This window comes from Polypterus senegalus, chromosome 12 (genome assembly GCF_016835505.1).
Source record: "Polypterus senegalus isolate Bchr_013 chromosome 12, ASM1683550v1, whole genome shotgun sequence".
Classification (NCBI taxonomy): domain Eukaryota; kingdom Metazoa; phylum Chordata; class Cladistia; order Polypteriformes; family Polypteridae; genus Polypterus; species Polypterus senegalus.
This window is the reverse complement of record NC_053165.1, coordinates 83,484,901-83,497,072: the sequence shown is the minus strand read 5'-3', so window position 1 is coordinate 83,497,072 and position 12,172 is coordinate 83,484,901. Positions and strand designations below refer to the sequence as shown.

At 41.6% G+C, this 12,172-nt stretch overlaps 1 protein-coding gene across 1 annotated transcript in view; it reads left to right on the top strand.

Moving 5' to 3' along the window:
• The first annotated feature begins 905 nt into the window (after positions 1-905).
• pde4a (phosphodiesterase 4A, cAMP-specific) overlaps positions 906-12,172 on the top strand; it is a 640,523-nt gene continuing 629,256 nt past the window's right edge. Inside the window, exon 1 of the mRNA XM_039772684.1 lies at positions 906-1,094. The gene's annotated coding sequence lies outside the window, so the exon portion shown is untranslated. The remainder of the gene's footprint in view (positions 1,095-12,172) is intronic.

Here is a 12,172-nt window from a genome sequence, read left to right as displayed (position 1 = left end):
GTGGCACCTAAAGGATTTAGTTCAGCTGTACTAGAAAAGAAGACTCAAAGCCTAAAAATATGCAGATCTGGAGTAAAGTCCCCATTCATACGTCGAGAATCATTTTGGAGTACACATTCGAGCCGTTCGTCGTCCTGTGCCATTTAGGATATCAGAATATGTAAATGACGACAGACTACAGTTACATAATCACGTTCAATTACCGCAACATTTTTCTAACTCGCGTAAATGCACTTTCGGGTGACGGGGGGCTTAGATAAACCCGACGGCAACATTCCTGGCTGGGACCCCCAGTCCGTCACGGAGGTTCGATAAGGATTGCTTTATAAATATTCGGTAGCTCCTTACAGAGTCTATACTTCTAGTGGATCTCTTTATTTATTTATTGCCATATTCGACGCAGTTGTCGAAGATTCAGGTATCCCATCAACAACTTCACAGCCTAGTTTGCCTATCTGCTGGTGGCGGAGTGCTGTATAGAAATAACCGGATAATTTGAATTCCGCACATATTGTGTATGCCCCTAAGTAAGGCATCGTTAAAGTCTCTTTCCATCATATACAATACCTGCAGCAAACAGGCTAATGACGGCACCAGACCCTTTCTCATTCCTATGGTGTTTCATAACCCTGACGATTTGTTTCGCTTGCATTTGTATACATTACAGCATATTCTGAAGCGCCACTTCGACCTTTATGGCCGTTCTGTCCAGCAGCGCATCTTCGCCGCTTGCCCACGCTGCAAGTGGCTCCCCTGCCCCTCCCTCTTCCATAAATTGCAATTGCGTGTGTATGAGAGAGAGAGAGCGAGCTAGCGAGCGCGGGAGCACACGCCAGTAAACAAAGGCGGGCTCTGTCTGTCAATGAGGGTGTTCCACCACGGGAGAGCGCGCGCGCGCGCGGGAGAGAGAGGGACGCTCTGGGGCTCGTGCGCTGTTCACTCCGCGCTCCGCTCACTTACTGTATACTTTGGGGAATTCGGGAAGCCCTCTTGCGGTCTTGTACATCAAAAAGGATAAAAAAAGAAGAAGAAGGGATACCCCTCTTTCACCCCCCATGTCAGTCTGCCATCCGGGCAGGGAAGAGACTAACAAGGTGAGTAACTGCACAAACCTACCTCCGAAAACACTGACACCGCCCCCCTCCTCAGGTTTTTTTTTTGCTTTAGTTGGCTTGTGTCGGAGTGGACCGTTGTCTGCAGCGGGTTTCATCCTCTCAGGCGACAGCATCCATCGAGACACTGAGAGAGATAGAGAGAGAGACCAGGCTGAGCGGGTCTTGTGCGTAGCTGCGGCTACACTCGGGCATTTCTTTTGTTCTTTCACGTTTGGCGTTTTTCTTTTTTTATTCTGTAGTTTTATTTAACTGCCCGCCTTCTCTCCGACGCGCACTCACCTCCACTCCTGCGTTTTCACCCGCTATCGCCCTCCCTCTCTCTCTCTCTCTCTCTCTCCTCTCTCTCACGCGTCGCTTGCTATCCCAACACTGTACGGTTTTAGGGGAATTGGAGACGGAAAGGGAAAGGGGGCTCTTATTAAGGAATCGCCTCTTGATGGTCATACCGCTTTTTTTATCATAGTGTTGCCTGCTTCCGCTGCAAGAAAGCGCCGCAGCTCTGCCCGACGCTACTTTCCAAGCGGGAATGGCACTGAATGTTAATGCTGTTGCTTTTGCGCCTCGCCGCTTGAAGTGGATGCCTTCTTGTTGGAGAGCATGCGTGTCGGCTGGAAGTGTACAGGTGTCTCTGCTCATCCTGTCCAAGTGATGCTATAGTGCCGTCCAGACGATGGTGTGAAAGTACATTCGTCGTACTGGGTGGGGGGAGAGAAGGTGGAAATGATAACCACGGGAGAGTGGACGAGGTTAATAAGAACGGTATGGAGTCGGAGTTTGACAATCTCTGAGGTAGAAGGGGCTTTCCTACTTCTGTCCCAAGTCTTTATACTGCACTATTGTGACCGAGTATTAGTTGTTGCAAAGGTGGAGTTGTATTCAAAGTTACACAAGGAAGTTTTTTTAGTGGGACTTATCGATAAATACTCATCCATTTTACTGGACCCACTTAATCCTGTTTTTGAAACATGGGAATCCAGTGCCTTTCCCAGCAGCATCAGGTACAAGGCAGGACCCGACCCTGGATGGCGTGGCAGTCTGTTATACATTACACTCCGATATATTTCCACCCATATTCATACATACCAGGGCTGTTTAGAAATGTCCATCAATTTAACACATCTGTGGGATCCATCCTTCCGTTTTTTTAAACCTACTGTAAGAGATGGCCGGCAGCTCAAACCATGCGGGACGTCCCCATATGTGGAAGGATAGGGTAAGGCAGCTTTTTTTAGAGCACTGCCTCCCACAAAACGCAAGAGGACAGCTCCCCTGGTTTAAAGCGGTGCCCCGAATTCACACAGGGCACCCTGAGACTAGGAGTTGTATATCTGAGCCCTTTCGGGTGCCGCCAGGGGGTGCTGTGAATATACAGGAGGTAAGGTTTTCACCCAACCCAAAAGTGCTGGCAGGCCACGTGAACAGAAGCCCAGTAGTACTTTTGGGTTGGCCAGTATAAAAGGACTGGACTGAACTCGCAGAAGTGAGCCAGAGTCGGAAGAGTGGAGGAGAAAGAGAACAATTGTGTGATGCTGGGGATAGTGTTGTACTTGTTGGGAATGGGGAAAGGTGTTTCCCAGAATAGAAAAGGAAAATACAAATTTGTGTGTGTTTTACACTTGAGCCTCCTTCCTCTGTCTGTGTCAGGGTTTGTCTTCCACACTACGTAATCCTGAGCAGGTTTGTGGGGAAGCTGGAGCTTATTCCAGCAAGCATAGGGTGTAAGGCAAGAAAAATCCCTGGACTTCCCATTTCAGGGTGAACAAACACATACACATATATTGGGGGGCCAGTTTAGCATCACCGGTCCATCTAAACTGCATGTCTTTGGACTGGGGGAGGAAACCAGAGCACCTGGAAGGAACCCACACAGACATAGGGATAACGTAAAAACTTCACACAGGGAAGACCTGTGCACATTGAGAAAATCCCAATGGACATGGGGTGCATACATGGAACATCGCCAACCGTGGTTCAGCTTACTGCCATGTATGAGACATACCTGAGTTAACTGAGAGGGATAGAACAATGGCAGAGTGGTCAATATTGCAGTCACACAGTGGTAGCCATTGTAGAAAAGAGGTGGTTGCTTTTCTAACTCGGAAATCAGCTTGTGAACTGATAGCGGTTTTTGATGATGATGATGATGACTCATCCCTCCAGCAGAAAGTGACAAAATTGTTACAATGGAGGACCGGGTTACAGCATTTTTCTGGCACAGCTGTAGAGTAGGAAGCACTGTTACTTTTAAAAACTCTAGTTTAATTCTTGCTTAATGTGTCTTTTGTATGGGGTTTGCGTATGTAGCCAGTGTTTATTCAGTAATTGCTAAGATACTGGCATTTCCTTCTACAGCCCGTAAAGAATCACACAGGTAAGTTGAACACTGTAAACTGGCATAGTTTGGCTGTTTAGTAAAGTGTCCTGAACTGGGTTTGTGTGCCTTTTACACACTGCTGACGGCACCTACGCCCAGGTCAGGTGTACATTTTAGTAGTTTTGATGAGTTATTACCCCAGTTACTTTTCCCACATTTCTCACATCTTGTGTCTTTTAACAGAAGATTTATACAGAATGTAGTCTAGTTTGGAACATTAAAATAACTTGAGTTTTTAGGGGAAATTTAAGCAGTTATTTAGAGTTGCAAAAATACACTGGCAAATAATCATTTTAGGTTAACAGATCATTTTTTTACTGTCACCTGTAAACAAGATAAAACGAATATCAAAAAATCATTAAAATACTACAAAATGGTGCATATTATCAACAGAACGTTTACTACTGAAACTACAATAAAGTGAAAATCTTTTTGTATACCTGCAAAAATGAATAAAGGAATATTACAAATCCCAATATACACCTGTGAAACATTTGGACATGATGAGGCATTTATGCTTTGTATATTAGAATTTTGCATTTTATTAAAATCTGACAGAACTGGAAATTTAGATCGGGACTATTTGTACACCATCCCAAGTCCTCCCTGTATGGAGTTTACACTGGGTACTCTGGTTTCATCCTACTGTTCAAAGACATGCAAGCTAGGTAAATTGACCCGTGTGTGTGTGTGTGTGGGGTGCCTTGTCCAGGGTTTGACAGTTTGTTCCTGCCTTTCGCCCCATGCTAGCTGGGTTGGTCCTGCCAAAGTGACCCTGGTCTGGCTTAAGTACGCCATTAATCTGACAACAGCAGCCCACAATCCAGTGCTATGAAAACCATATAGAGAAAGTAAATGGACTGAGCTATTCTTGAAACAATCGTAAAAAGCACCATCATTTTTATATATAGTGCATTTTTTTTTGTTGATTATATGGACTTTCTTTCTTTCTTTCTTTCTTTCCCAATGTTTTATATGTTAATATAAATCTATTTATTTCCTTTTAAATTAGGCAAGGTTTGATTAAACAAATTGTAAATTTTTTTCCTAAAAGAAAAATAAATAGCTTTATGTGAAACATTGTTTTTTTTTTTTTTTTTTTTCTTTCTTCAAAGTAGTCTGACCCCCAATTATGCATATCTGTCCCATCATTTACGACACTTCTGGATCCATTGCCAGAAGTCATCAACTAAAGCTTGTGAGTTCTGATTTCACTTTGGAGAATCGCCAAAGCATGACCATTTTAATTTTAACTTCACAATAAATCAAAGTTAGATGAGCATAGAGAGTGATAGATTTAAGTTCTTGAAAACAAAGAGTAATGTGCACAGGAGTGTATTAGAAAAAAAAAATGAGGTTGTATTACTCAACCAGTTTTCATAAGAGGATTTAAACCTGGGCTCGGTTGGTTGGGTGCACTGGTTGGCCAACAGACCACATTTCTTATGTACATTAAGTATTGTTTATGGAATATGTTGTCAGTGTTTTTAGTGCTTCTTTTATCATTCACAAAGTCATACAACTCTTCTATCAGCCCTGTAAATGTACATGTATGCAGTATTACAGGCATTTTAAACCTATTTTTAAGGCATTAACATTGCTTTGTCACCTGAATTAAAACATCTTTTGGATTTGAGTTTTAAATCTTGCTTGCTGTATATAATTTTTTTTTTATAACTATTTAGGAATCCAAATGTGTGAGAAAATATTTTGTGTATAGTAAATTCAATTTGCTGTTTAATCATAGATGGTAAAATAATGTACTGGAGAATCTTGACCTTTGTGTCTGTGTACTGAGGAGTGTGAAGATGTGCTCTGTAGTATATCACTTTATTTGTAATATTGCATAGGAGAAGTACATTTTTTTGTGTTGTTTAATGAAAGAAACAATGCAGCACTAGTTTTACAGTTTTTTGATGTTTCATTGGTGAATGTATAGGAGGGGTTTTCACAGGCAGTTCTTGCTTTGTATTCCAACGGGAAACAAGCCCCGGCCAGGGGGGGCCCACTCATGTACATACCCACAAAGCCTTGAAATCAGAGTTTTAATGTTGAGAGTTATGTAAAATGTTCTAAGAGTGAACCTTGTTATCATTCTTGCTGGAATGCTGTTACCAAGGAGGAGTGGATGTAACTTGTAAAGACCTCAGTACTCCACTTTTTATTATTCTACTTGGCATAGTAGGTTTCCATAGTTGCACAATCAATATGAATTATTTTTAAAATTGTATAGGTTTGTATTTATTTTTTGTATTTGTTTCACTGATAGTAATATTCATAAAAAATTGAATTAGCGACATCTCATTATTAAGACCTATTCAATGAGCAGTCACATGCACCGTAGGTACAGCTATCAAGTAAGGATTTGGTCTTTGTTTTCCTTTCAGTAAAGCTATATATATAATATATAAATTAAGCTATAAACTATAAATATATATACTGTATAGACTCCATATTTCCTCCAGGATGTTGCATATTAGCTTTGCTACAAATAACTCATTTTATCTCATCCCACATATACTTGATTTATTTGTGGCCTTCTGGCTGGACATGGAACTGCTTTAGTTGAGTTCATTGTCGTGTACCTTCTACCATTCCAGAGTATTTTTGTAAACTTGTGGAATGGAGCATTGTCCAACTCAGTTGGATCATAACTGTGATACCCAGTGTATGACACCGTGTAATATATTGTGTCTTCAACTGTACATGTTGCATCACTACTGCTGTACTCGGCTCTTGGAATACTGTAGCCCAAATATGCCTTTATAGTAGTTGTGCAAACCTCCATTGGCTCCTTCCACCATAGTACATAAACCTACTGTTGGCTGGAGCTTTTTCTTTTTGATAAATGTCAGATTTCAATTCACATTATGGCAGTGTCATGGGCAGAAGCAAAATACTTTGAGAGCAACAGGAGAAACCTGTAAACAGTAACCTAATTGCTTTGGCAACATACAGTGCTGAATATAATGTGGAAATAAACATTTATTGTTTAAAGAAAAAATCAGGCGCTATTCTTTAATGGCTGCACCTTTTGTACATGTCTGTTTCAGCATCCACCCATTCATCCATAACATCAGGACCTGGCTGTGGCAAAAACAAGAATGGATATATTGGAACAGAGCCTCAGATCCTTGTCCCCTCCAGGTTGTGACTGCTGCCCAATGAACACTGCCAAGCAAAAGACCCAAATATGATGGACCTGGTACAAATAGCACACTTACAGTGGGTCCAAGGATGGAACAATTATTTGTGTGTGGGGTCAAAGAAAGTGGAAGGTCAGTCAGTCATTATCCAACCCGCTATATCCTAACACAGGGTCACGGAGGGGTCTGCTGGAGCCAATCCCAGCCAACATAGGGCGCAAGGCAGGAACAAATCCCCGGGCAGGGCGCCAGCACACACCAAGCACAAATTAGGGACAATTTTAGGATTTCCAGTGCATCTAACCTGCATGTCTTTGGACTGTGGGAGGAAACCCACGCAGACACGGGGATCAAGAACATGCAAACTCCACGCAGGGAGGACCTGGGAAGTGAACCTTACTGTGAGGCAGCAATGCTACCACTGCGCCACCGTGCTGCCCCGAAAGTGGAAGGTGTTATTCATTTATCTCATGTCTGGCTTATTTCTAATGATGAACGGGCTCATAACAAGACACAGTGTGATTGCCATACTATGCAGTTTGATATAATATAAAGACCATCAGACATGAACAAAGTAGATCTCGGCAGAGAGACTGTAGTTTATGAGGGGTTTATGTCTTGGCAGCAGTGATGGCTGTTTAATGCTTGATGTTCTCAAGTAATTATTACTTTTTTAAGGCAACAAATTGTGACAGTCACAATGCTCCTTCGCAGGCCTGTGGTCCTGGGTTTAAGGAGTTTACAGTATTTCTGAGCTGTAGTGCAGACTGTGTAAAGCACGATGGAGTCATTATTTAATACAAAAGTGCTTTACACATCTAGCATTCTGGTTCTGAATCCCATTCCCATCTGTTGTCCATCAGTATTTTGCCCATTATCTTCACATGATACGTGTAGGCTTTCCTCTCGTATCCCAAAATACATGCTGGTTGGGTTGACTGGTGTGGGCTCGTTGGTGAGTTTGAGTGTGGAGGTTTTGTGTTTGGTGTGTGTGTGTGTGGGTCCTGTGATGGGCTGACACACTGTGTTTTGCCTTGAGTCCATATTGCTGTCATTGGCTGCAGCCTCCTTTCACTGTAATTTAGGTTAAAAAGAGAGAATATTATATTATACCAGAAGTTAAATAACATTTTTTTTAAATATTTGATATAAAAAGGAAAGTAACAGTAGTAACACGTGAAAAGTCATGGGGTTTTCATCTTTGTTCATTTGACTTAGCTTAAAAAAGTCCACGAAAATTAATGTGATCCATTCAACTGGTTGTTTGGTAAGGACACTTTTGAAAAGTAAAAATTAGCTCCTAGTTGTCAGTCTTTTTATTATTATTATAATTATAATTTTGGCTTAAGTATGGCTAAACAATAGTATTTAAATATCAGTATGATAACATTTAGCTAAACAGATCATCAAAATATAAAAGGAATCAAACATCAATTTTAAACAATCTTTATAGAAGATGTAAAAAAAAAAAAAACCAAACAAACTGATGAGATGGGAACAATGAACATATAAAGCTGTATGTGTGTTTATCTTGTATGCAGATCCCCACCATTGAACCTATCGCCACCAAATTCTGCACTGATTTCCCCTTCTGTACAGGAAACAGCCATAATCTCTGTTTCATTCTGAAATTTAGTTCATACCCCCACGCTGAGTAACTCCAGTGCCTCTGCTAGTAATTAAATAAAATAATTGGTCTGAATTCTTTTATTACCGTTATGCCTAACAGTGTTCAGTTAAATACATCCATTGACTGCAGTTATTTTCCATAGATTTACCGTAGCTTTTTAGGAAGCTGTTTTCAAGTATTGGATATTTTGTGTTTGCATAATTCCTTTCACAGCTAGCATTTTTTGAGTGCACAGTATTTTACAATAAAATAGTTCAAATGGAATCGCACAGTATATTAACATGTACGGAATAGTATACCAGGGCCAGCTGCAAAATCATTGTGGCCAGTTTGATCAGAAATTAAAACCAGTGGAAAGAAGGAAAGAGAGAAGTCCTCATTCTCAACCTGCTTATTTCAATTTAAGGTTACTGGGGGTTGGAAGCTATTGTAGCAACACTCTGCTCATGGCAGTCAATAGCGCTGTATTAAAAAAAAAAAAAATTAAATGGAAGTGTGCAAATCAGAATTGCTATCTTTTAGTTTAACTACTCTGTGGAATAATTCATTTCATTCTTTGAGAAGTAGTGTATATGTGGTTCTGTTCTATTTCAATAAAAGTGCATTATCTCTAGTTAAGTTTGTCTCTTGCAGTATAACTGCTTAATCATCATCCTTATCACCGGTTGCTCTGGGTTTGCCCCAATTAGCAGGTTGTCCTTAAATCTTTTTTTTTTCTCTGCACCATTCCTGGTCCTGGGACCTGTCTCTTTCATATCGTTTGACACCACCTCTTAACACCTGTCCTAGTGTTCCTCTTCACCTGATCATGCTGCGCTTCTTGGTGCGCATGCCCAAACAAACCTAATCTGTTTTTCCTAATTATAACACTGATCACTTAAACACCAACTCGCCATTTGTTTTCCTCTCAGTCTGTGACACTCATGTCAGTTCTTTCTAGCTTTGCGTCATGTTTTGCATTCATCTCACAGAGTATGCTGCTCCTTACACAGCATTCATAAACTTTACCCTTTAATGCCATAGAGCCGTGCTTTCCAAACTTAGTCCTGGGGACCCACTGTGCCTGCAGGGTTTTTGTAAACCAGCTTCTGTTTTTAATTGGACTGCTGCTCTAATTCAGTGAACTGGTATTTCCCAAGTTCTGTGTTTTTGGAACAATGTAGAAACTAGAAAACCTAAGTTTGGTAAAATATATATTAAAATGTACCAAGCAGTTATATGAGAATAATGTATTTTTTTTTTTTCTTTTTAACAATATTTACATCATGATTTCCATTCTACTTTTCCAGGTGTTCTAATTGTTCATTTAATCCATTATTTACTAATTAGTGGGTCTGATGCTAAAATAGTTACAGCCTTTCATGAGTCAATGTTGTTTGCCTGGGTGTCTGCTCTGCTCGTTTTTAATTGTCATTTGTGAACTTGACCCCGACACAGACAGGCGGACATGTTGTCTTAAAACCACCACACGTTTATTTTCCACAATTATTTACAATAAAGGTCACAAAGACCTAGTCCAGTGGTCACACAGACCTTAATCACGTGCACAAAACCCCAAATCACACACAAAGTCCTGGCCACAAATGCCTTTCTTCGGGCCGCCTCCACTCTCTCCTGCCTCGTCCTTCTTCCACCCGACTCTAGCCTCGAATGAATGGAGACGGCCCCTTTTATAGAGGACCCGGATGAGCCCCAGGTGTTCCCGGCAATCTTCTTCTAGCCACGCCCCAGCGTGGCGGAAGTGCCGGCTGTCCTCCCGGCTGCTCTCCGGGCGCCGTCATAAATCTTCCCCCCAGCACTTCCTGGTGTGGCGGAAGTGCTGGGGTAACAGGTTCCCAAGGCACTGGGCGCCTCCTGGCGGTGACCACGGGCCCCTACAGGGAAAGGCTTCCATGCCCTTGACCCGTGGCCCCCAAAGCAACCCGGAAGGCAAACCCCACGTGATCCAGGCAGGGCTCTGACCCTCTTCCGGTCCCTCCTGGCGTCCCGGCCGGGTCATGGCCCTGGCATCCCTGACACATTAAAAAGGTACAACAAAGGAGGGAAAATGCACAGAGAAAGGGCAAAATAAAATGAAATCAACAAAAGAGAGTTAAGCATTTAAATCTATAGCAAAAGCAGAAATATTTCTAAATGTCTTATAAATGTAAAAATCACGCTGCTGTGGTTTTCTGAATGTAGAGAATAAGAGAAAAAAAAAAATACCAGCTAATTAAATATGATCAGTGTTATCTGGTGTTGTCACTAATTATGAAACCTGCAGCCACAGTGGGTCCCCAGGACCAAGTTTGGGAAGCATTGCCATTGAGCCGCCTTTAGAATCTGAAATGGGGAACGGCTCCCTGTATTTCCTCATTGTACCTCTCACCCTGGCTGTCATTGCAGAACTGCTGTACTTTCTCAAAACAACCCTATGGGTTAATATCTAAATCCACACTTGCTACATCAGCATTCTGCCACCTTTTCACAGACTTTCTACAAACAAGAGTCACACTTGCTTTCTGCAAACTACCGTTCACACCACCACATCTTTTATGCACTCGCTTACAACAGACTGCAGTGGACTGAGTTTCTTCCAACATCTTTAATTTGCCACACACACCACAAGTTGATGAACCCACCTATTCTACTCATGCTGCAGGATTTATGCACTCACCCACTGCTTCCTGTCCCTCTGCCTCCAACCATCAGCTAGATCTTTCCTGAGTTTACTTTGAAGCCTTTCACTTCCCAACCAGCTTGTCATTTAAGTATTTTTACCTCCAGCTCTGCTTAGCTTTCTGAAGATAAAAATGGGATTGTTAAGGTTAATATAAATAGGCAGATTTAATTGTTCTTTTCTCTTGAATCTTTAAAAGAGTAAACTTATTGCTTGTCAGATAATCCATGCATAGGTATTTGAACAAAGTCTCTTTTGGCATATTGTGACCTTGTAAGGCCAGGTTTATACTTCACGCTACACATGCTGCAGCGGATGCTCCTGCTACGCAAGCGTTGTACTGTTTATACTTGTGCGCGTACTTTACGTAAATCTGGAGGAATCCACCAGGTGGCAGTGTGAGATATTATCATGGTGAGAACAGGTTCGGCTTCTTTGTGTTGTGAATTGCCTGGAACACCCATTAAATTCTGATTAAATTCCATTCCAACTAGCATTGGACATTTTAGTGTAACCAAATCTGCATATCTTTGGAAGGAAACCAGAGAACACTGTGGAAACCCAGCAGGAAAGCATGTAAACTCCAGGCAGAGAATACCAGCGACGTGACTCCCTGCAAGACCGCAGCGCCAACGCTCCACCACCATGTCACCCCCATGTGTGTAATTATTAACAGTATTCAGTGTTTAAACAAAATGAACGATTTATCTGTAAAATGTAACATACATGCTTTAATGCATTTCATCATGAAAGTGATATCAAGTATAAATCTAAGGATTCTAAATGTGCAGAGAGTTGGAATTTCATACATTTAATGTGCTCTGTGTGGTGATCTATTGCTGTTTGCCGCTGCTGTCAGGACTGGAGGAAGCCCTAGAAAAAAAGACAGTATGTGAGACTTTTAAAATGTATTGTGTCATTATGATTGGGAATATGCAATGCTTGAATATAAAATCACCATGAATGCTTCTGTATGTCGGGATTTTGCTTTACCAAATCGAACAATTCATCAAACATCGAAGCGCACACACTGATCTTGTAGGATCCGTAAAGCGGCTTTCTGTCACATTTAGATAGTAACAAGGGACTCTGACGTCACATTCCAACTTTTAGCACACTGTGCCTCCCGACTTTTTGCTGGTACTGCAACTCACACACGCGTCACGTTAAATTCTGAGGACCTGCTCAAAGGATGCGTCAAATGAATGCTGGGAACGTGTGGCAGCCATGATGCAGACGCGTATGCGT